Below are 22147 nucleotides of genomic sequence, written 5' to 3'. Positions count from 1 at the left end.
ACAATCTAGGCTTCAGATTTAGAACAGCTTTACAAGGCCATTGTCGGACTTCTTTCCCTTCGAGTAAATTTCCCTGGGAGACATCTCGCATCTTATTTCCTGAACCTAAAAGTCTGTCAGTTGTTCATTGTACCTCTAACTCATTTGAGCATAAACATTTATTTACTTTCACCTTCATTGCCCACCTGGAGTCCTTCAGCTCCTTTTGTTTTTCCTGTTCAAAGGAATGCCCTCATCTTTGTGCTGTGCTGTGCTAAATCACTTCAGTGGTGTCCGACCCTTTGCAACCCTATGGACTGTAGCCCTCCAGTCTCCTCTATCCATGGGTTCTCTAGGGAAGAATATTGGAGTAGGTTGCCATGCCTTCTTCCAGGGATCTTTCCAACCCAGGGATTGAATCTATATCTCTTATATATTCTGCCTTGGCAGGTGGATTCTTTACCACTAGCACCACCACCCTCCTCCTTAGCTGAGTATAAAAATGTATTAATAACTTGAATCAGCTGACACTCTATCCCCTCTACACAGTGAGGGGCCTTTGTGTAATCACTTCTAATGATAGTGCTACAGGTTAGAGAGACCTTCACTGTGAAGCGACGCCTTTAACATTCCCCTTGCACATATATCAACACAAGCAAACGCATACTGCATAATTGATTTTGTTGAATAAGGGAAGAAATACAGTCATTGTGAATGATTCAGAGGCACTTGTGTCTCAGAACACTGATATCCTGTTATCTAGGAAGACAAATGTGATCTCTTAACCCAGATCTTTTATTTGACATCAGGAAAAGTGACTTTGTCAAGGTGCTATTTCATAAACTCTTTGAAATAAGAAGTTACCTGAAGTTATTATCTTGTGTGATCACTTCAGAAATGATTGATTGACTAGGGCTTATTGGAATGGTAACTAGGCTACTCTCTTTGAGAAATCACAAGTGTCAAAGTGAAATAGTAATTTGGAAATACATTCATCCCACAATATTTTAGGAGTGCTGTGCCATAAGATTTAGAGATAGAAGAGTAAAACGTTGTCCACTAAGAGCTTATAAGTGAACCTTCACATGAGGTAGCAGTAACCACATGATATAGCAAAACCACACTTGATTTGAAAAAAAAAAAGAGCTGCATTTCTACTGCTGCATATAAACTAGTAGACCTTTAGGCTATGTCTCAGGCACAAAATGAGGAAGTTTCTTCAAAGTGAGTGGGCCCAGAGAAGTAATTCAGTGATATCAGTTCTGAAGTGAATATGAAAGTGTGGATTGTGCTGAAAAGTCCCCAGCTGTCCGACCAAGCACAGAGACCAGGGCAGGAAGATTTGTAGTTTTGATTTGGTTCAGAATCTTCAAGACAACATACACTTTTATATTTGAAAATTTAGATCTCTGATATGGACAATGCAATAGGGGAAAAGCCTACTACAGAGCCATGTGCCAGCTTGTCTCTTTTATTTTTCCTTTGATGTCTCTGAGACTGTGTTCCAAAGATGAATCAGATGGGCTCATTCTCCTGAGAAGGCTGCTCAATTAGGAGGATACAATAACCTTTGAAAAAGAAAGATGAATGCTGATGAGCCAACACAGGAATTAACATTTAAATATTGCCTCTGTACCAGCTCACAATATTGGTAACAACAACAGTAATTATCATCGTATTTCAGAAAGCTGTTAGTCTCAGAGTGGGTGTGGAAAGTCAAACAGGAGAATGAACTTCCTCTTTCTGACTGACAATTCGGAGGCAGTTCTTTATTACCCTAGATTTATAGTACAAAATCTTCCTAAAAAATCTTAAGCAAAGTCCAAAAATATGAATTCTGTTAAAATAGAAAGCAAACCTAATTCAGAATATTTAGCTACGGTAAAATTATTCTTCTTGGCTTCATAAATGCACACTAAAAACATTAAAAAGTTATTTGAAAAAGCAAAATATACATTGTACATCTATTCATCAGGATGAAATATTAATATATGCTCAAAAGTAAGTCAACATTTTTTACTGAGGATATATTTGTGTAGATACTGAAAATAGTAATAGGTCTACAAGAGTCAGTAAGACAGATATGACCCCTGCCCTCTTGAAACATATCCATTGACCTCAGATCTCTTCACATTTCCAACCTCTAGTTTATTCCATAGTCAATCTCATCAGTCTCAAGTCTTTAATATTAAGTATATACTGCCTCCCAAAATATCTTTAGTCTGAACCTGTCTTTTGGACTTCAGATTCATACATCTAATCCCTGATCGACACCTTTATTGAGATAATGATTTGGTATGTCAAATTAACTCTGTAAAAGAACTTTTATTCTTTTCTCATGACCCATGTCTCTGTCAATCCATTTTTCCTCTTCTTTTCTTCAGCCACAAAATGCTAACTTCATTCTTCTGGTTGATCTTGCTAAAAAGCCTATGGTCATCTATGACCATTTATTCATATTCTCTCTCACCCTTTCTCTCTCATGAATTTACTTATCCCCAATCTAAAACATATTCTATAATGATAAACCTGAACTATAGTCCATCCTAAAGGAGATCAGTCCTGGGTGTTCATTGGAAGGACTGATGTTGAAGCTGAAACTCCAGTACTTTGGCCACCTGATGCGAAGAGCTGACTCATTTGAAAAGACACTGATGCTGGGAAAGATTGAAGGCAGGAGGAGAAGGGGACGACAGAGGATGAGATGGTTGGATGGCATCACCAACTCGATGGACATGGGATTGGGTGGATTCCGGGAGTTGGTGATGGACAGGGAGGCCTGGTGAGCTGCGGTTCATGGGGTCGCCAAGAGTCAGACACGACTTAGTGACTGAACTGAACTGATATTCCCGATTCCGTGGTTTCTAAATATTATTTCTACTATTACACAGTCCATGGAATTCTCCAGGCCAGAATACTGGGTGGGTAGCCATTCCCTTCTCCAGGGGTTCTTCCCAACTCAGGATCGAACCCAGGTCTCGCACATTGCAGGCGGGTTCTTTACCAGCTGAGCCACCAGGGAAGCCCATTATACTGTGCTAAGTGACCACATTTCCGTACCTGGAATATTGAAATCACTACCAGTTGGTCTCACTTTCCAATGTTAAGCATTATCACATATTTTCCATAGAGCAACCGGATGGGATATTTAGAAAATGTTAATTCTTTTTTTTTTAATTTTTTAACTTTATAATATTGTATTGGTTTTGCCATATATCAACATGAATCCGCCATAGGTATACACGTGTTCCCCATCCTGAACCCTCCTCCCTCCTCCCTCCCCATACCATCCCTCTGGGTCATCCCAGTGCACCAGCCCCAAGCATCCAGTAACGTGCATCAAACCTGGACTGGCGACTCGTTTCATATATGATATTATACATGTTTCAATGCCATTCTCCCAAATCATCCCACCCTCTCCCTCTCCCAGAGAGTCCAAAAGACTGTTCTATACATCAGTGTCTCTTCTGCTGTCTTGTATACAGGGTTATTGTTACCATCTTTCTAAATTCCATATATATGCATTAGTATACTGTATTGGTATTTTTCTTTCTGGCTTACTTCACTCTGTATAATAGGCTCCAGTTTCATCCACCTCATTAGAACTGATTCAAATGTATTCTTTATAATGGTGGAGTAATACTCCATTGTGTATCTGTACCACAGCTTTCTTATCCATTCATCTGCTGATGGACATCTTGGTTGCTTCCATGTCCTGGCTATTATAAACAGTGCTGTGATGAACATTGGGGTACACGTGTCTCTTTCCCTTCTGGTTTCCTCAGTGTGTATGTCCAGCAGTGGGATTGCTGGGTCATAAGGCAGTTCTATTTCCAGTTTTTTAAGGAATCTCCACACTGTTCTCCATAGTGGCTGTACTAGTTTGCATTCCCACCAACAGTGTACGGGGGTTCTTCATACTTTCCTGCTGAAAACCGTTTAGTGATTATCTACTTTATTCTAGGTTAAATTAAAAAAGCTACAATTGTAATCTACTTGGCTTGCCCACATCCCCCTCCAACTCTGTAATATCATTTTGCTTGTTGTCCACACCCTTCCCTCATAAGCACATTTTCTCCCCCAGATTTTTTTTTTTTTTTTGCATTTGGTCTTCATTTGATGCATATGTTCTTCCCCCACAAACACTTGCATAATACTTCTTTAATTTTATTTAACTCTTTTAAATTTCACTTTGTCAGAGTGGCCTTCCCTGACCTGATTCTGAAGAACAGAGCATTCACCCTCCATGCTCTGCTTTAAAAAAAATTTTTTTACCATTTCTCATACTTCTAACAATCTGTAATTATTATAACAGTCTCCATTATTCCAAGATTCCATACTTATAAATTCTTGTACTTGCTAAAGCATGTTTGTGACCCCAGAATCAATAATTGCAGCCCTTTCTTAGCTATTCACAGACAAGTGCTAAGTGGTGAAAAAGTCCAAGGCAGACATTGCTTGCTGAGGTTGAACAAGGTGCTGCTTTGCCCTCTTCCTTCAGCTCTTACACAACATACATGTGTCCTTGGTGCTATCTGTTAGGCACATTTTTGTCATTTTTTAATTTTTGTTATTGATTTTGTTGTGTAAGCCAGCTTAAGTGTGTCTTAGTGTTCCTACTGCTGCTACTAAGTCGCTTCAGTCGTGTCCGACTCTGTGCGACCTCATAGACGGCAGCCCATCAGGCTCCCCCGTCCCTGGGGTTCTCCAGGCAAGAACACTGGAGTGGGTTGCCATTGCCTTCTCCAGTGCATGAAAGTGAAAAGTGAAAGTGAAGTCGCTCAGTCATGTCCGACTCTTAGAGACCCCATGGACTGCGGCCCACCAGGGTCCTCCATCCATGGGATTTTCCAGGCAAGAGTATTGGAGTGGGGTGCCATTGCCTTCTCTGTTAGTGTTCCTAAAGTACATCCTAAAGGAGATCAGTCCTGGGTGTTCATTGGAGGAACTGATGTTGAAGCTGAAACTCCAATACTTTGGCCACCTGATGCAAAGAGCTGACTCATTTGAAAAGACCCTGATGCTGGGAAAGATTGAGGGCAGGAGGAGAAGGGGATGACACAGGATAAGATGACTGGATGGCATCACCAACACAGTGGACATGGGTTTGGGTGGACTCTGAGAATTGATGATAGACAGGAAGGCCTGGCGTGCTGCAGTTCATGGGGTTGCAAAGAGTCAGACAAGACTGAGCGACTGAACTGAACTGAAGTATGAGAAACCTGTGATGTGCCTTACAGAAGAAATACCTGTTTTAGATAAGCTTTGTTCAGGCATGAATTAAAGTATTGCTGGTCTTGAATTCAGTGTTAATGAATCTGCAATATATGTTTAATAAGATATCTTTAAAAATACAAACATACATAAAGCAAGGTTATGTATCATCTGTTTGATGAAAATGTTGTGACCAGAGGCTTGCAAGTACCTAATCCCTGTTTCTCTTAGAATCAGTGGTTCAGTATTCACTAACTCAGTGTTTGTGGTGACTTTATAAAATATTTCTACTGCAAAAAAGAATTGAGAGATAATAATCAATGAGAATTGATTGCATTTTTTCAATTTCTTTATTTCTAGAATAAAACATAAATTTATGAGAACAAGAACTTTGTTTTCACTTTTATATAGCCAACACTCAGAATAGTGCCTGACACATGAAGTGGCGCTCACTAAATATTTAATGATGTAGTGAAAGGAAGAAAGATAATTCTGTTGTGAGAGAAACTCAATATGTTGATAGTGTGAGAAATGCAATAAGCAAGTAAACACACACACACATGTTATGACACAGTCTCTGAAGGTGCTAAGTAGGGTGATGAGAGTAATTGACAGGTAAGGCTGTGCTCATTTGACCTGAGACCTAAAAGGGAAGAATAAGTCAGCCATGAGAAGCTTATTGTAGGCCAATAGAATAAGAAGGGAAGATACACAGAGAAAGGGATGGCGGCAGAATATTAATAATAAAATGAGGACACTGTGAGCAATAGAAGAATGGTGCAGATAAGAAAGGAGTTGGTTGAGACTAGACCAGAAAAGCATTCTTTCAGAAAGTCCAAGAGAATCCAGACACCTTTGAAAGACTTTGTTGTTCAGTTTCTAAGTCTGACTTGCAACCTCATGGTCTACAGCATGCCAGGTTTCCCTGTCCTTCACTATCTCCCAGAGTTTGCTCAAACTGATGTTCGTTGAGTTGACGATGCCATCCTACCATCTTATCCTCTTTCACCCCATGCCCTCCTGTGCTCAACCTTTCCCAGCATCAGGATCTTTTCCAGTGAGCTGGCTGTAGGCATCAGGTGGCCAAAGTATTGGAGCTTCAGCATGAGTCTTTCCAATGAATATTCAGAACAGGTTTCCTTTAGGATTGACTGGTTTGATCTCCTTGTTCTCCAAACAAATCTCAAGAGCCTTCTCCAGCACCAGTTTCAAAGCATCAATTCTTCAGTGCTAAAACTTCTTTATAGTCCAACTCTGACATGCATACATGATTACTGAAAAACCAGAGCTTTGAGTATACAGACCTCTGTCAGCAAACTGATGTCTGTGATTTTTAATATGCTGTGTATATTCGTCATAGCTTTTCTTCCAAGGAAGCAACTTTCAGTTCAGTTCAGTCACTCAGTCATGTCCAACTCTTTGCAACCCCATGGACTGCAGCACGCCAGGCCTCCCTGTCCATCACAAACTCCAAGAGTTTGCTCAAACTCATGTCTATTGAGTCGGTGATGCCATCCAACCATCTCATCCTCTCTCATCCCCATCTCCTTCCGCTTTCAATCTTTCCTAGCATCAGGGTCTTCCAAATAAGTCAGGTCTTCACATCAGGTGGCCAAAGTTTTGGGGTTTCAGCTTCAACATCAGTCCTTCCAATGAATATTCAGGACTGATTTCCTTTGGGATGGACTGGTTGGATCTCCTTGCAGTCCAAGGGACTCTCAAGGGTTTTCTCCAACACCACAGTCCAAAAGTATCAATTCTTCAGTGCTAAGCTTTCTTTATAGTCCAACTCTCACATCCATACATGACTACTGGAAAAATGATAACATTCACTAGATGGATCTTTGTTGGCAAAGAAATATCTCTGCTTTTTAATATGCTGTCTAGGTTGGTCATAACTTTTCTTCCAAAGAGTAAGTGTCTTTTAATTTCATGGCTGCAGTCACCATCTGCAGTGTTTGGGAGCCCAGAAAAATAACGTCTGCCACTGTTTCCATTGTTTCCCTGTCTATTTGCCACAAAGTGATGGGACCAGATGCCGTGATCTTCATTTTCTGAATGTTGAGCTTTAAGCCAACTTTTTCACTCTCCTCTTTCACTTTCATCAAGAGGCTCTTTAGTTCTTTGCTTTCTGCTATAAGGGTGGTGTCATCTTTGTATCTGAGGTTATTGATATTTCTCCTGGCAATCTTGATTCCCGCTTGTGCTTCATCCAGCTCGGGATTTCACATGATGTACTCTGCATATAAGTTAAATAAGCAGGGTGACAATATACAGCCTTGACATACGCTTTTCCCGATTTGGAACCAGTCTGTTGTTCCATGTCCAGTTCTAACTGTTGCTTCCTGACCTACATATAGATATCTCAGGAGGAAGGTAAGGTGGTCTGGTATTCCCATCTCTTTCAGAATTTCCCACAGTTTATAGTGATCCACACAGTCAAAGGCTTTGGCATAGTCAATAAAACAGAAATAGATGTTTTTCTGGAACTCTCTTGTTTTTCTGGAACTCTCTTGCTTTTTCAATGATCCAACAGATGTTGACAATTTGATCTCTGGTTCCTCTGCCTTTTCTATATCCAGCTTGAACATCTGGAAGTTCACAGTTCACATATTGCTGTAGCCTGGCTTAGAGAATTTTGAGCATTACTTTACTAGCGTGTGAGATGAGTGCAATTGTGTAGTAGTTTGAGCATTCTTTGGCATTGCCTTTCTTGGGGATTGGAATGAAAACTAACCTTTTCCAGTCCTGTGGTCACTATGGAATTTTCCAAATTTGCTGGCATATTGAGTGCAGCACTTTCACAGCATCATCTTTTAGTATTTGAAATAGCTCAACTGGAATTCTGTCGTCTCCACTAGCATTGTTTGTAATGATGCTTGCTAAGGCCCACTTGACTTCGCATTCCAGGATGTCTGACTCTCAGTGAATGATCACACCATCATGATTATCTAGGTCGTGAGGATTTTTTTGTATAGTTCTTCTGTGTATTCTTGCCACATCTTCTTAATATCTTCTGCTTCTTTTAGGTCCCTACCATTTCTGTCCTTTACTGAGCCCATTTTTTGCATGAAATGTTCCCTTGATATCTCTAATTTTCTTGTAGAGATCTCTAGTCTTTCCCATTCTACTGTTTTCCTCTATATGTTTGCACTGATCACTGAGGAAGACTTTCTTATCTCTCCTTGCTATTCTTTGGAACTCTGCATTTCCAATAGGTATATCTTTCCTTTTCTCCTTTGCCTTTAGCTTCTCTTCTTTTCACAGATATTTGTAAGGCCTCCTCAGACAGCCATTTTGCTTTTTTGCATTCCTTTTTCCCGGGAATGGTCTTGATCCCTGTCTCCTGTATAATGTCATCAACCTCTGTCCATAGTTCATCAGTCACTCTGTCTATCTGATCTAATCCCTTAAATCTATTTCTCATTTCCACTGTATAATTGTAAGGGATTTGATTTAGGTCATACCTGATGGTCTAGTGGTTTTCCATGTTTTCTTCAATTTACATCTGAATTTGGCAATATGGAGTTCATGATTTGAGCCACAGTCAGCTCCCGGCCTTGTTTTTGCTGACTGTATAGAGCATGTCCATCTTTGAATGCAAAGAATGTAATCAGTCTGATTTTGGTGTTGACCATCTAGTGATGTCCATGTGTAAAGTCTTTTGTGTTTTTGAAAGAGGGTTTGCTATTACCAGTGCATTCTCTTGGCAGAACTCTATTAGCTTTTGCCCTGCTTCATTCTGTACTTTGAGACCAAATTTGCCTGTTACTCCAGGTGTTTCTTTACTTCTTGCTTTTGCATTCCAGTCCCCTGTAATGAAAGGGATGTCTTTTGGGGGTGTTATTTCTAGAAGGTGTTGTAGGTCTTCATAGAACCATTCAGTTTCAGCTTCTTCAGCATTATTGATAGGGGCATAGATTTGGATTACTGTGATATTGAATGGTTTGCGTTGGAAACTAACAGAGATCATCCTGCCGTTTTTGAGATTGCATCCAAGTACTGCATTTCAGACTCTTTTAGACTATGATGGCTACTCCATTCTTTCTAAGGGATTCTTGCCCACTGTAGCAGATATTATGGTCAACTGAGTTAAATTCACCCATTCCAGTCCATTTTAGTTTGCTGATTCTGGAAACATCGTCCTTCACTCTTGCCATCTCCTGTTTGACCACTTCCAATTTGCCTTGATTCATGGACCTGACATCCCAGGTTCCTGTGCAATATTGCTCTTTACAGCATCAGACCTTGCTTCCATCACCAGTCACATCCACAACTGGGTGTTGTTTTTGCTTTGGCTCTGTCTCTTCATTCTTTCTGGAGTTATTTCTCAACTGATCTCCAGTAGCATATTTGTCACCTACTGACCTGGGGTGTCCATCTTTCAGTGTCCTATCTTTTTGCCTTTTCATATTGTTCATGGGGTTCTCAAGGCAAGAATACTTAAGTAGTTTGCCATTCCTTTCTCCAGATGACCAAAATTTGTCATAACTCTCCACGATGACCCGCCCATCTTTGGTGGGCCTATACAACATTGCTCATAGTTTCACTGAGTTAGACAAGGCTGACAGCTTTTTACCAGATGACTTACCAGAAAGCTTTGCTGAGATGGGGTTATAGTTGCTTCCAGGAGGTATACAGGCTGCCTGCCATGGGGCTGCTAGTCTGAGTTCTTACAATAGAAATGAAGAATCTATACTGGAATTTCCAGTGGAGAGCATGTATTAAAACAATACCTTTGACCAAAGAACTGTTCTCCTTTGGGAAAGGTCCTTTTCTTCAAACAGTTATTCAAATTTGGAAGAAAACAAAGAGACAAACTGGAGTGAGAGGAAATGCTTTTCTGGTCAGAATGATACATCACATGAAGTTTGGTGACCTAGAAATGAGAGACTGGCAAATGTTGTAATCACATTTTCAATTTCATTAAGGACAATATTTTTTAAAATTCTAGACAGGGCTCAGCATTTAGAGTGTGCTGGGGTTTTGATAGTTTTGAAGTGTGTATGTAAGAAAAACTTTATCTCCAATAATATATTTCTCTAGGTATCTCTATTAAAAATTATTTAGGAATAAAAGAGTTTGAAGTTTTGTTTGGATAGCTGGTTGTTGTTACTGTTGATACAGTCTCTAGGCCGAAAAGAATCTCAGAGATGATCCTGCTCACCTCATTACTACTTGAAAAGTTCCCAGTGTTAGGAATGTCTAAAAAGTTTAACGTACATGAAGAAAATCTGATTTCTAGTGGCCTGTAAGATCATCCATCTCACTGTGTTGAGATGGATGCTGGTGTGGAACCTGGACTCAAAGGGTACAGTGATCAACTACTCTAGGTTTATGAGGGGGTACCTACGTAATGTGCCAAAATTTGCCCATGTCTAAAGTAAGCTGTTCTGGAAAAATAGCCTCTGCTGGTGCAGTAACATATATAAAAATGAGCACAGGAATAGTATCAGACAGTTCATTTCAGTCGCTCAGTCATATCCGACTCTTTGCAACCCCATGAATCACAGCATGCCAGGCCTCCCTGTCCATCACCAACTCCCAAAGTTCACTCAAACTCATGTCCATCGAGTCAGTGATGCCATCCAGCCATAGATCTGGCTTCAAATCTTGTTGCACAAATTCTAACATCATGTGCTCTAAGCATCACTACTTGTCTCTATCCAAGGAGGGTAATAATGTCTATCTTCCATGGGAATTAAATAAAATATTGAGTAGAAGTGCATAGCATATGGCTGAAACTTGGTAAATATTAGCTCTTTTTAAATTTTCCTTTCCTATCACTAGGGAAGGGATTTGTTGCAAGGGCTCAATGGTCATTTTTAGCATGATACTCCCTTTATGGACCTTTCTTAGAATTTAAGATATACTTCTGCAGTTACCTTCCTTCATGGATTAACATTCCATCCTTCTCTTACTCTCCCCACTCAGTTTACATAATGTCTGTTGATTATCGTTCACCACACCTCTCATTAGTGTTGAAATCAGGAGATTTCGGGCTTTCCTGGTGGCTCAGAAAGTAAAGAATCCGCCTGCAATGCAGGAGATCTAGGTTGGATCTTTGGGTTGGGAGGATCCCCTGGAGAAGGGCAATACAACCCACTCTAGTATTCTTGCCTGGAGAATCCCATGGACAGAGGAGCCTGGCGGGCTACAGTCCATGGCATCGCAGAGTCCGACATAACTGAGTGACTAAGCACACATACACAGGAGGCATTCAGGGATGGCCCTTCACTTTGTATCATTCTTGTCCCATTCTTACACCTCTAACAGCTTGCCTACTAAGAAACACTCAATTTTTTTTTTTAATCAAAAGGAGCAGCCTGATAAGTATAAAATAGCCAAAATAATTTCTTTCTCTCAGAGATATCTGTACTGTGAAATGAGTTTTCTGTGAGGAAATTTGTTAAAACAAAGTTTGGGATCTTCCTGACCCAGGGATCGAACCATGGTCTCCCACATTTTAGGCAGATTCTTTACTGTCTGATCCACTGGGGAAATCCAAAACAAAGATTACATGTAATTATTTTAGGTGTTAGGAAAGAAACCATGTGAACTATTAATCTGGGGGTAGACCTTGCTGATCTTACACAGTCATTTAACAGTTTTTAAAATTAAGTCCATCTTTTAGCATGTTTTATTTCTGTGTACAGGTAAGGACCACGCACTCTATAATTCTAGAAAGGAAACTGTGCCCTTTGTAACTATTAAGAAATAGAGAAAATTGGCAAGACATGGATTCTGTTTTGTATCTACCCAGTGGGTATCACAAAACTTAAATGGTAAGAATTATGGAAGTACTAAGACCTGGAAGATCACCTTTAGCAGCAAAAATGATAGGAAAAGGCTTCAAGGTAAAGTGTGCATTTGGAATTTGCCTTGGTAAATGGAGAAATCTAAGTAGATATGGGTTAAGTTAGAAGGGAAACAATTTTATAGATAAAGTAGTAATTTATGAAAATGTGCCAGATATGTTCAGGAAATAATAGTGTGGCTGGATTTAGGGTATATGTGTTGGACAGGGAGGCCTGGCAGGCTGCGATTCATGGGGTCGCAAAGAGTTGGACACGACTGAGCGACTGATCTGATCTGATCTGATGATGTATAGGATAGACACGGGTCAGATTACAGAGATATTTAAAAGTTAGGTGTCAATGTTGATGGATTAAAAAAATAGAGAATCATTAATTAATTTTTAAGAAAGAAGACAATTTAGAGAACAGTGTTTCATGAAGGAAAAAAATTAAAAAAAAAACAGCTTGGCATTGGCATTGTATATAAATGCCGTGGAGCTGGGAAAAATAGATTAGAAATATGCCTTAAGGGGCTAGTATTAGGGTAAGAAAAGAGCATGTAGGCCCTGAGTTACAGCAGTGAGGGTTGAAATATAAATGTAAGTTACATTGGGATTTGTACATAAGATTTGTAAATTATATTTATTTGCATAAATAATTTATATCTATACTTGCATGTTAAATTAAGTCTTGGAATGGATGTGCATGGACAGTTTACTTGGATGTAAAATGACCACATTAGAAATGCATTGAGTGCTAAGTTTATTCAGCCATATCCAACTCTTTGTGAGCCTATGGACTGTAGCCTACCAGGCTTCTCTGTCCATGGGATTCACCAGGCAACAATACTGGAGTGGGTTGCTATGCCCTCCTCCTGGGGGTCTTCCTAACCCAAGGATCAAACACTTGTCTCTTTAATCTCCTTCATAGGCAGGTGAGTTCTTTACCACTAGCCCCACCTGGGAAGACCAAAAACACGTTACTGTTAACAAATAAAACAACAAAACTTGTTGACATTTAATATTTTCAACGTGGTTGAATTGTGAATAAAAAAAAATTGCTTCCCATATCTGAAATAGTACATTAAATTTATGTTTCAGAGAAGGAGTGAAAAAAGCCATCAGTTATCTATGTAAAATATGCATGTCAAGAGAATGTACATTGGGTGCCATTTCATCACATCTTCTCTACATGTTTTTCGGTCAAGTGAAATGATTTATCAGCTTGCACTAAATTGCCAATTCTCAGATAATGTATACCTCCAACTCAGATCATTTGAAAGGATTTATCTTCTGTGGAACACTACACACAAAGTGGCATTGTTTTTCTTCTGTGACTTTGCTTGCAGAGGAGACATTAAATACACAAAACTATTGATTTTCTTGTTTCACAAATGCTTTCAAAGCTCTTAACTTGACCTTCCCCAACCAAGGGCAACCATTTTACATTTGTCAGTGGTCACATGCAGTTTCAGAATATTTCACTCCAGCTGACTATGTTTTCTCTTGCCTTCTTTGGATGAGGACTCGAGATTGAACTGAAAGCAGAAAGGAGAACGTGATAAACAGTATAAGATATCTAGAACTAGTATTTAAAGATTTTAACTATGTTGAATCTTCAAATCTGTGAACACGGTATATGCTTTTATTTTGATCTTCTTTGACTTATTTTATCAGAGTTTTGTAGATTTTAGATTAAAATTGTACATATTATCCCAGATTTATAACAAAATATTTTATTGTAAAGCTATTAATTTTTGAACTGGTATTATTTATTAAATATAAATATACAATCATGCATTGATATTATGTAGAGATGTGATTGATTTTGTATGTTGACTTTGTAACTTTTGACCTTGATAATCTCACTTAATAAAAAAATTTCTTTTGGGTAGATTTATTGGGATTTTTCTAGGTAGGCAAAACTGTCATTTGTAAATAGGGACACAATTCTTCCTTTCCAATTTGTACTGGTTTTAGAAAAGGCAGAGGAACCAGAGATCAGATGACCAACATCCACTGGATCATCAAAAAAGCAAGAGAGTTCCAGAAAAACATCTCTTTCTGCTTTATTGACTATGCCAAAGCCTTTGACTGTGTGGATCACAGGAAACTGTGGAAAATTCTGAAAGAGATGGGAATACCAGACCACCTGACCTGCCTCTTGAGAAACCTATATGCAGGTCAGGAAGCAACAGTTAGAACTGGACTTGGAACAACAGACTGGTTGCAAATAGGAAAGGGAGTCCATCAAGGCTGTATATTGTCACCCTGCTTGTTTAACTTATATGCAGAGTACATCATGAGAAATGCCGGGCTGGAAGAAGCACAAGCTGGAATCAAGATTGCCGGGAGAAATATCAATAACCTCAGATATGCAGATGACACCACCTTTATGGCAGAAAGTGAAGAAGAGCTAAAGAGCCCCTTGATGAAAGTGAAAGAGAGTGAAAAAGTTGGCTTAAAGCTCAACATTCAGAAAACTAAGATCATGGCATCCCGTCCCATCAGTTCATGGCAAATAGATGGGGAAACAGTGGAAACAGTGGCTGACTTTATTTTTCTGGGCTCCAAAATCACTGCAGATGGTGATTGCAGCCATGAAATTAAAAGACGCTTACTCTTTGGAAGGAAAGTTATGACCAACCTAGACAGCATATTGGAAAGCAGAGATATTACTTTGTAAACAAAGGTCCATCTAGTCAAAGCTATGGTTTTTCCAGTGGTCATGTATGGATGTGAGAGTTGGACTATTAAGAAGGCTGAGCACCAAAGAATTGATGCTTTTGAACTGTGGTGTTGGAGAAGACTTTTGAGAGTCCCTTGAACTGCAAGGAGATCCAACCAGTCCATCCTAAAGGAGATCAGTCCTGGGTGTTCATTGGAAGAACTGATGTTGAACCTGAAACTCCAATACTTTGGCCACCTGATGGGAAGAACTGAGTCATTTGAAAAGACTCTGATGCTGGGAAAGATTGAGGACAGGAGGAGAAGGGGACGACAGAGAATGAGATGGTTGGATAGCATCACTGACTCAACGGACATGGGTTTGGGTGGACTCCGGCAGTTGGTGATGGACAGGGAGGCCTGGTGTGCTGCAGTTCATGAGTTTGCAAAGAGTTGGACATGACTGAGTGACTGGACTGAACTGAACTGAACTTTTTGTTAATTTACTTTAAAGAATACAATATTGATACAATATTAGGCATAGCTTTATTTTTCTTAACTTATTAAGCCATTAATAGAATTTCTAATATAGAGTTGGTTAGGAATAGTGAGAGGAGATGTTCTTGCCTTGTTGCTGATAATAATAATTTTTAAAAAATCAGTAAGAATCAAGTATATTAGCAGTAGGTTTAATTGTTGCATAGATGTCCTTTATCATTTTCTTAGGAATTTTATTTATAGTTTGATGAAAAATTTTATCACAAACAGATACTGAATTTTGTTAAGTGCTTTTTATAAATCAGTTGAGAGTCATGTGGTTTTTCTCTTTTAGATCATTAATAAGATGAATTACATGGAATTTTTTTTTCAGATGTTGAACAAATCTTGCATTTTTGGTAAAACCTTTTTAGTTGATATGTATTACTATTCTTATATGTTGCTAAATTTGATTCACTTAAAAGTTTGATTAAGGACTTGGCATATATTTTTATTAAATACATTATCCTGTAGTTTTCCTATACTGTTTTGTCTGTTTTTAAATCATTAATTATAGCCTCTTTGTATGAGTAGGGAATGGTTCCTTGTTTCAGATTTCTGGAAGACTTTACATAGAATAGATGTAATTTCTTCTTTAGTGAATGGTAGACTTCACCAGTGAAACAATCGGGGCCTGAATATTTCTATTTCAGAAAGATTCTAACTCTGAATTCAGTATATTTAGTAATTTAAGTTTTCTTCAGTTATCTAATTTATCTTGTTTGAGTTAGGGCAATTTGTGATTTTTTCAAGGCATTGGATCCAAATTGGCAACTATGTATAGAGAGTTATTGTAGTATTCCCTCATTATGGTTTTAATAATTACAAGATTTGTAGCAATAGCCACACTTTCAAACCTTATAAAATTAGTTTTGATATTTTCCCTGGGTCTGTCTTGTTTGAGATTTACCAATTTTATTGATCCCTTCAAGGATCTCTATTTTTCAATTTTCAATTTCAGTAGTTTCTACTATTTATTGTTTATTTTCTTCTGCTTGCTTTGGGTTTATTTTGTTTTTGTTTTCTTGTTTTCCTTATTTCTTAATGTGGAATCTTAGACTTTTCTTTCAAAACAGTTTTTTGTTCCCCTAGCTTCATTGGTATATAGTCAGCAAAAAGAAATTTTATATATTTAAGTTGTATAATCTAATACTTCAATATATGTATACATTGTGAAATAATCATCATAATTAACCTAGTTAATATACTCATAACCTCAAATAGTTGCATTTTGTGTGTGTTGAACACTTAAAACTTACTCTTTTGTCAAATTTCAGTTTTACAATTCGTTATTAACCATAGTCAGCATGCTGGACACTAGTATCCTAGAGCTCCTTCATCTTGTGTAACTGAAACTTTGCCTGCCTTGGCTTAATCTCCCCATTTCCCTCAACTCTTTACTTTATTGACATAAATTTCTCCCGTGCATTGCTTTAGCAGCATCCCACAACATTTTATATGTTGTGCTTTCCCATTCAGATAAAATATTTTCTAATTTTATTCCTTAATTTTTCTCATTGACCTAAGGTTTTTTGAGATGTATGTTGCTTAATTTTCAAATATTTTCACTTTTCCTTTATTTTTTGGTGATTTTTTAATGAATTTCATTATAGTCAGAAAAGATATTTTTTGTGGGTTCAAGTTTTTCAGACTTGCACAGTTTATTTTATGGCCCAGAATATGGTCTATGTTAGTGAATGTTTCATGTGCACTTGGAAACAATGTATGTTCCATGTCAGATATGGCTGACCTGTTTTCCTCAGGTTTTTCATTCTACAGTTGAAATATCCCTTTGGTTTCTGGAATCCCCTCTTGGATTGTGAGAATTAAAGTTATTCTTTTATGATAGTGGAGTAGAACATCAGAGGAAATATAGGTCCCTGAAAACTTTTTCAAACAAAGTCACTCACCAGGCCTGGATTGACAAACTAATATATATTTATATATAATAGAGGCTTTTATTTAACTTAAAGTATAAAGGCACCCCACTGCAGTACTGTTGCCTGGAAAATCCCATGGACGGAGGGCCTGGTGGGCTGTAGTCTATGGGGTCGCTGAGTCCGACACAACTGAGCGATTTCACTTTCACTTTCACTATAAAGACTTTAGGCTTTTTGTTACTTTCCTGAACCTAATTCCAATTATTTCCTTATACTATGTTGTTTTTCTATGTCTTTTAATGTATTTGGTTTATGGCGATAGGCGTCAGTACCATTAATAACTTTGTAAATTTATGACAGCAATTTTTACAGGGTATCTGTAATTACTTCTGTTCCCTTCACTTATTTATGATTGGTGGTATTACATTTTGTTCATTACAATTAGCTCTTCATCACAAATCATTTAAAATATATTACTTGTTCTCTCATTTAGCTCTGCCAGTTCCCTTTTAATCTCTTCCATTCTATATCTTGGCCTTTGACTTTGTCATCATTGACTATTATAATTTCTGGTTTATTTAACATTGTTTCCAAGATTCCTCACTCATAAGGAGGACTAGGAAAATTTGCCCAGTGGAAATGCCTTGACTTTGAAGCCAGTTAGATGACTTTCCCTGACAGGTTGCTACAAATGAACTATGATATATCAAGGACACAGCTTAGAAGGGATTGTATCCCCCATGTTGTGAAGACCTAGAAGAATAGTTTTGGATGAGTTACTTTATTACTTTGCAGTGAAACACATGCAACTTGTGACCTATTAATATTTTAATCTCTTCCTGGGGCAATTACATTCAACTGAGGCCTTCCCCAGCATCAACTCACTTTTTAAGTTTTACAACTGTTTTCTTCATTTGTAATCAAATCCTATTAAAGTCTATGGGCTAGGGATCAGAATTATACCAATATCTGGTGAGGGGAAAAAATAAACTCATATATCCTTCAAACTTTCCAAAGGTTAAAGTAACTGACTCTGAGCACCGATAACATTAGACTATTTTAGGGAAAGAGCCATCTTTCCAACTCACCTCCTACATGAATCTACTGGAATATAGATATAAGACTGTGACTCTGAAAAAAATTAGAAAATAAAACCTATCATCACAAACAATGCCACATTTGTAAAGATCCCAGTTAAAAGATAATTTTATACTTTTATTTTACTTGGACATAAATGGATAAAAAAGAGAATTTGTGTATTTAGGTATTATTGACCGCAAGTTTACCATTTCCCCTCAAAGAATCTGCTTTAGTCTCCTATGGCTGCTGTAAAGAATTTACCACAAACTGGAGGGGTTAAAAGCAACAGAACTTTAACTCAAAGTTTTTGAGTACAGGATCAACGTATTAGAAGGATCAGTTCTTTCTAACGCAGTATCCATTCAATGTCTGTATCCTATGTTGGTGGCCAGTAATCTTTGGTGTTTTTGTGTTGTAGCAATGCCAACAAAGGTCCATCTAGTCAAGGCTATGGTTTATCCTGTGGTCATGTGTGGATATGAGAGTTGGACCGTGAAGAAGGCTGAGCGCCAAAGAATTGATGCTTTTGAACTGTGGTGTTGGAGAAGACTCTTGAGAGTCCCTTGGACTGCAAGGAGATCCAACCAGTCCATTCTGAAGGAGATCAGCCCTGGGATTTCTTTGGAAGGAATGATGCTAAGGCTGAAACTCCAGCACTTTGGCCACCTCATGCGAAGAGTTGACTCATTGGAAAAGACTCTGATGCTGGGAGGGATTGGGGGCAGGAGGAGAAGGGGACGACAGAGGATGAGATGGCTGGATGGCATCACTGACTTGATGGACGTGAGTCTGGGTGAACTCCGGGAGTTGGTGATGGATAGGGAGGCCTGGCATGCTGTGATTCATGGGGTCGCAAAGAGTCGGACATGACTGAGTGACTGATCTGAACTGATCTGATGTAATGTAACTTCTGCCTCCGTCTGCACGTGACCTTGTCCTCAGTATATCCCTGTTTCTCAATTTTCCTTCTGCCTTTCTTTTATAAGAACACCTCAATCATCCCAGGATTCTTAACTTAATAATATCTACAAAGATATTTTTCCAAACAAAATTATATTTATAGATTTTGGAGGTTAGGACATGGGCATAACTTTTTGGGGAATCACTATTCAACCCATTTAATGTGCATCAAACCAGTCAATACTAAAAGAAATTAACCCTGAATATTTTTTGGAAGGACTGATGCTGAAGCTCCAATACTTTGGCCACCTGATCTAAAGAACTGAATTACCGAAAAAAGACCCTGATGCTAGGAAAGATTGAGGGCAGGAAAGAAAGAGAGCAAAAGAGGATGAGATGGTTGGATAGCATCACCAACTCAATGGACATGAGTTTGAGCAAACTCCGGAGACAGTGAAGGATAGTGAAGCCTGGCATGCTGCTGTCCATGGGGTTGCAAAGAGGTGGACACAACTTAGTGACTGAAAAACAACAACAAAATGTGGATTACATATTTGGTTATTTATATTTAGGTGTTTCATTTTCATATTCAGAAGCTATAAGAGAAGTCACAGGACAGGAACGGTGTATCTTCCATAGAACCAAGGGGGGATGGTACAAGTTGGAATATTCAGAGTAGGAAAGAGATGCTCTGTAAATACAGACTTCACACTGTGTTATGAACTCCTATGTGTATCTCCTCAGAATATTGCCATTCTTATTGTACAGAGCGAATATGGCTATTTTATTTCACGCAAAGAAATTACGTTATACAAAATCATTATTTTCACTATAGGATTTCAATGTAACATAATACTTTCAAAAATAGCTGTTGATTAAAAACAGGTAAGAGTACACTTGGGTAAAATAAGCATGTACGGTCTGAATGATCTGTCATCTGAGGTGTTAATGGATTTTGTTGGAAAACTTACTGAACCACTGCTGATGGTTATTTGTGAAAATTTACTGAGAACTGGGAAATGACAGAATTGAATGTCGACATTGTATCAGTTTTCTAGGATAGAAATAACCACTATCATGGTAATTATGGCTCAGTGAATGTAACTTATATCCCTCAATAATGGGACAACTATTAAAAGAAGAACCTGTAAAAAACCTCTCAAAGGTAACAAAATCATGAACAATAAATAGAATTGGTTTATAAAGAAAAAATTGACAGATGGGATGTAATAGCTTTTGATAGGATTACCAAATTAATAGACTATGGAAAGGAAGTGATGGTAATATGTTTTTATTTTATTATATGTGATAGTCTCTAGTGAATTTTACATCAGTTCAAATTTTCCAGAAAATGAGTAGTGCCTTGTGGGTTGAAAGCTACTTAAGGTCTCAAACAGTAGAAAATCAACAGCAAAGTATCTAGTTTGGGAGCAAGTAGGATATTTTGATTCATTTGAGTCTAAAATGAAGCTGAATTTATTAAGTCATTTGAGATCTCAAAGAGATAATTTTGTTGGTAGAAACTTTTATCAGTTTAGGAGAGTGAAAAATGTAACACATTAATGCATGCCAATAAGACTAGAACTCAATGGCCATTTTTCTTTCTTTTAAATGTAAAGTAGGAAAGTGATAGAATTTGAAAATAAAGTGATCTAGCAACTAAAAGTGAGACAAATTATTGGAACTTGGGCTTCAATTCAGCTCTGAATGCTGTAGTCTAAGAGGTTTTCTGTTTCCTTCATTTTTGAAAATAGATATTTTTAAAGGATATTTTCTTGTTTTAGGGTGTTCGATTCTTAAGAGAGTTTCCCTAGGGATGGTTTGATACAATAAAGGGGAAAGAGGTGTTTAAGTTTGAAAGGATATGATATATACTGGTATGATATTAAGGATTCGGATAAGAGAGAAGGTGTAATAGCGTCATTGTTGTTCTTCAGTTACTAAGTTGTCTCCGACTCTTGGCAGCCCCATGGACTGCAGCACACCAGGCTCCTCTGTCCTTTGCTATCTCCCAGAGTTTGCTCAAATAGACCTGAAAAACTGAGATTGAGAAAATTTTGTTAAAAGCATTGCATAAATGATAGAATAGCATTGTGTAATATTTACTATGTATTTTAAAAGATATAAAATGATATGATAAATTAATTAAAAATCAAAATGCAAAGTTTTCTATATAGCACGTGCTTAGCTATATAAACAGTATGCATAAAAGTACAGGAGGCAACTTAAAATTATGATCATTATTATTATTGTGTGTTAGGATTACTAATGATCTTTATTTTTTGTGAGTGCTGACTTTTTCAAATTTTCCACCATAAAAATGCAATACAGCATTAATCAACCTTCTGAGAAGACATACTTTTATATGTACAAAAGAAGTTTCCTTGTAATAGGACACAAAATTTGAGTTAAGAGCAAGGAATTTTTAAGTATTTGTGATAAGAGCTATATGTAGATTATTTCCGTTAATCTGTAAAATGATCTTTTGTGGTAGATGTCAATTGTAATTGTCCCTTTGCAAATATGGCTTTGGGTTTTGGATAGCACATTGATTGAAAGATGCCAAATGAATAAATCAAAGACAGTTTAGAAAAGAGGAGAATGATTAAAGAGCTCCGGGTCCTGATTTATGACTTGAGACAGAGTTTATAGAGAGTTCTGCCAGGCATAAATGTGGTCAGAGAGATAAAGTAAGAACATAAAATGTCACAATTTTTTAAAGAGTACAGAGCAGGTAAAGTTGGTGGAAGGTATTGAATTATCACAGGATATTGAAGCATAAAAAGTTCCACTGTGGAGTCAGATCTGATTCTAATGAAAGCCATAGTTTTAAAACAAATATTTGGTATTTTCCATTAAAAGTAATACTTGTGAGCAAAGCATTCACTTTGTAATAGCAAGAGAAGCTAGAGAAATCCTTAAGAACAGGTGTGAAAATACAAATCCAGTAATTTCCATTGGGGCACTGATTAAAAATGGGAGATGGCTGTTAATAATGGATCAAAGCAGCGGATGCTAATTAATTCATCAGAAGATAACCTATAGGTACCATTATAAATGATGTTTCAGATTGATTATACCTAGGCCTACTTGT

The 22147-nt window shown here is 37.8% G+C and overlaps 2 long non-coding RNA genes across 10 annotated transcripts in view; both read left to right on the top strand.

Annotated features, from left to right (window-relative positions):
- Positions 1–21647, top strand: part of LOC147344294 (uncharacterized) — a 41035-nt gene extending 19388 nt beyond the window's left edge. Inside the window, exon 2 of the long non-coding RNA XR_015155386.1 lies at positions 18572–21647. This is a non-coding gene — a long non-coding RNA (uncharacterized LOC147344294). The remainder of the gene's footprint in view (positions 1–18571) is intronic.
- Positions 1–22147, top strand: part of LOC147344293 (uncharacterized) — a 416497-nt gene that overhangs the window by 19691 nt on the left and 374659 nt on the right. The gene's annotated exons all lie outside the window — the stretch shown is intronic.

Source organism: Bos grunniens, chromosome 26 (assembly GCF_055505025.1).
Source record: "Bos grunniens cultivar Pamir isolate PY7600 chromosome 26, Bosgru_T2T1.0, whole genome shotgun sequence".
Taxonomy (NCBI): Eukaryota; Metazoa; Chordata; class Mammalia; order Artiodactyla; family Bovidae; genus Bos; species Bos grunniens.
This window is presented reverse-complemented; position numbering and strand designations above follow the sequence as displayed.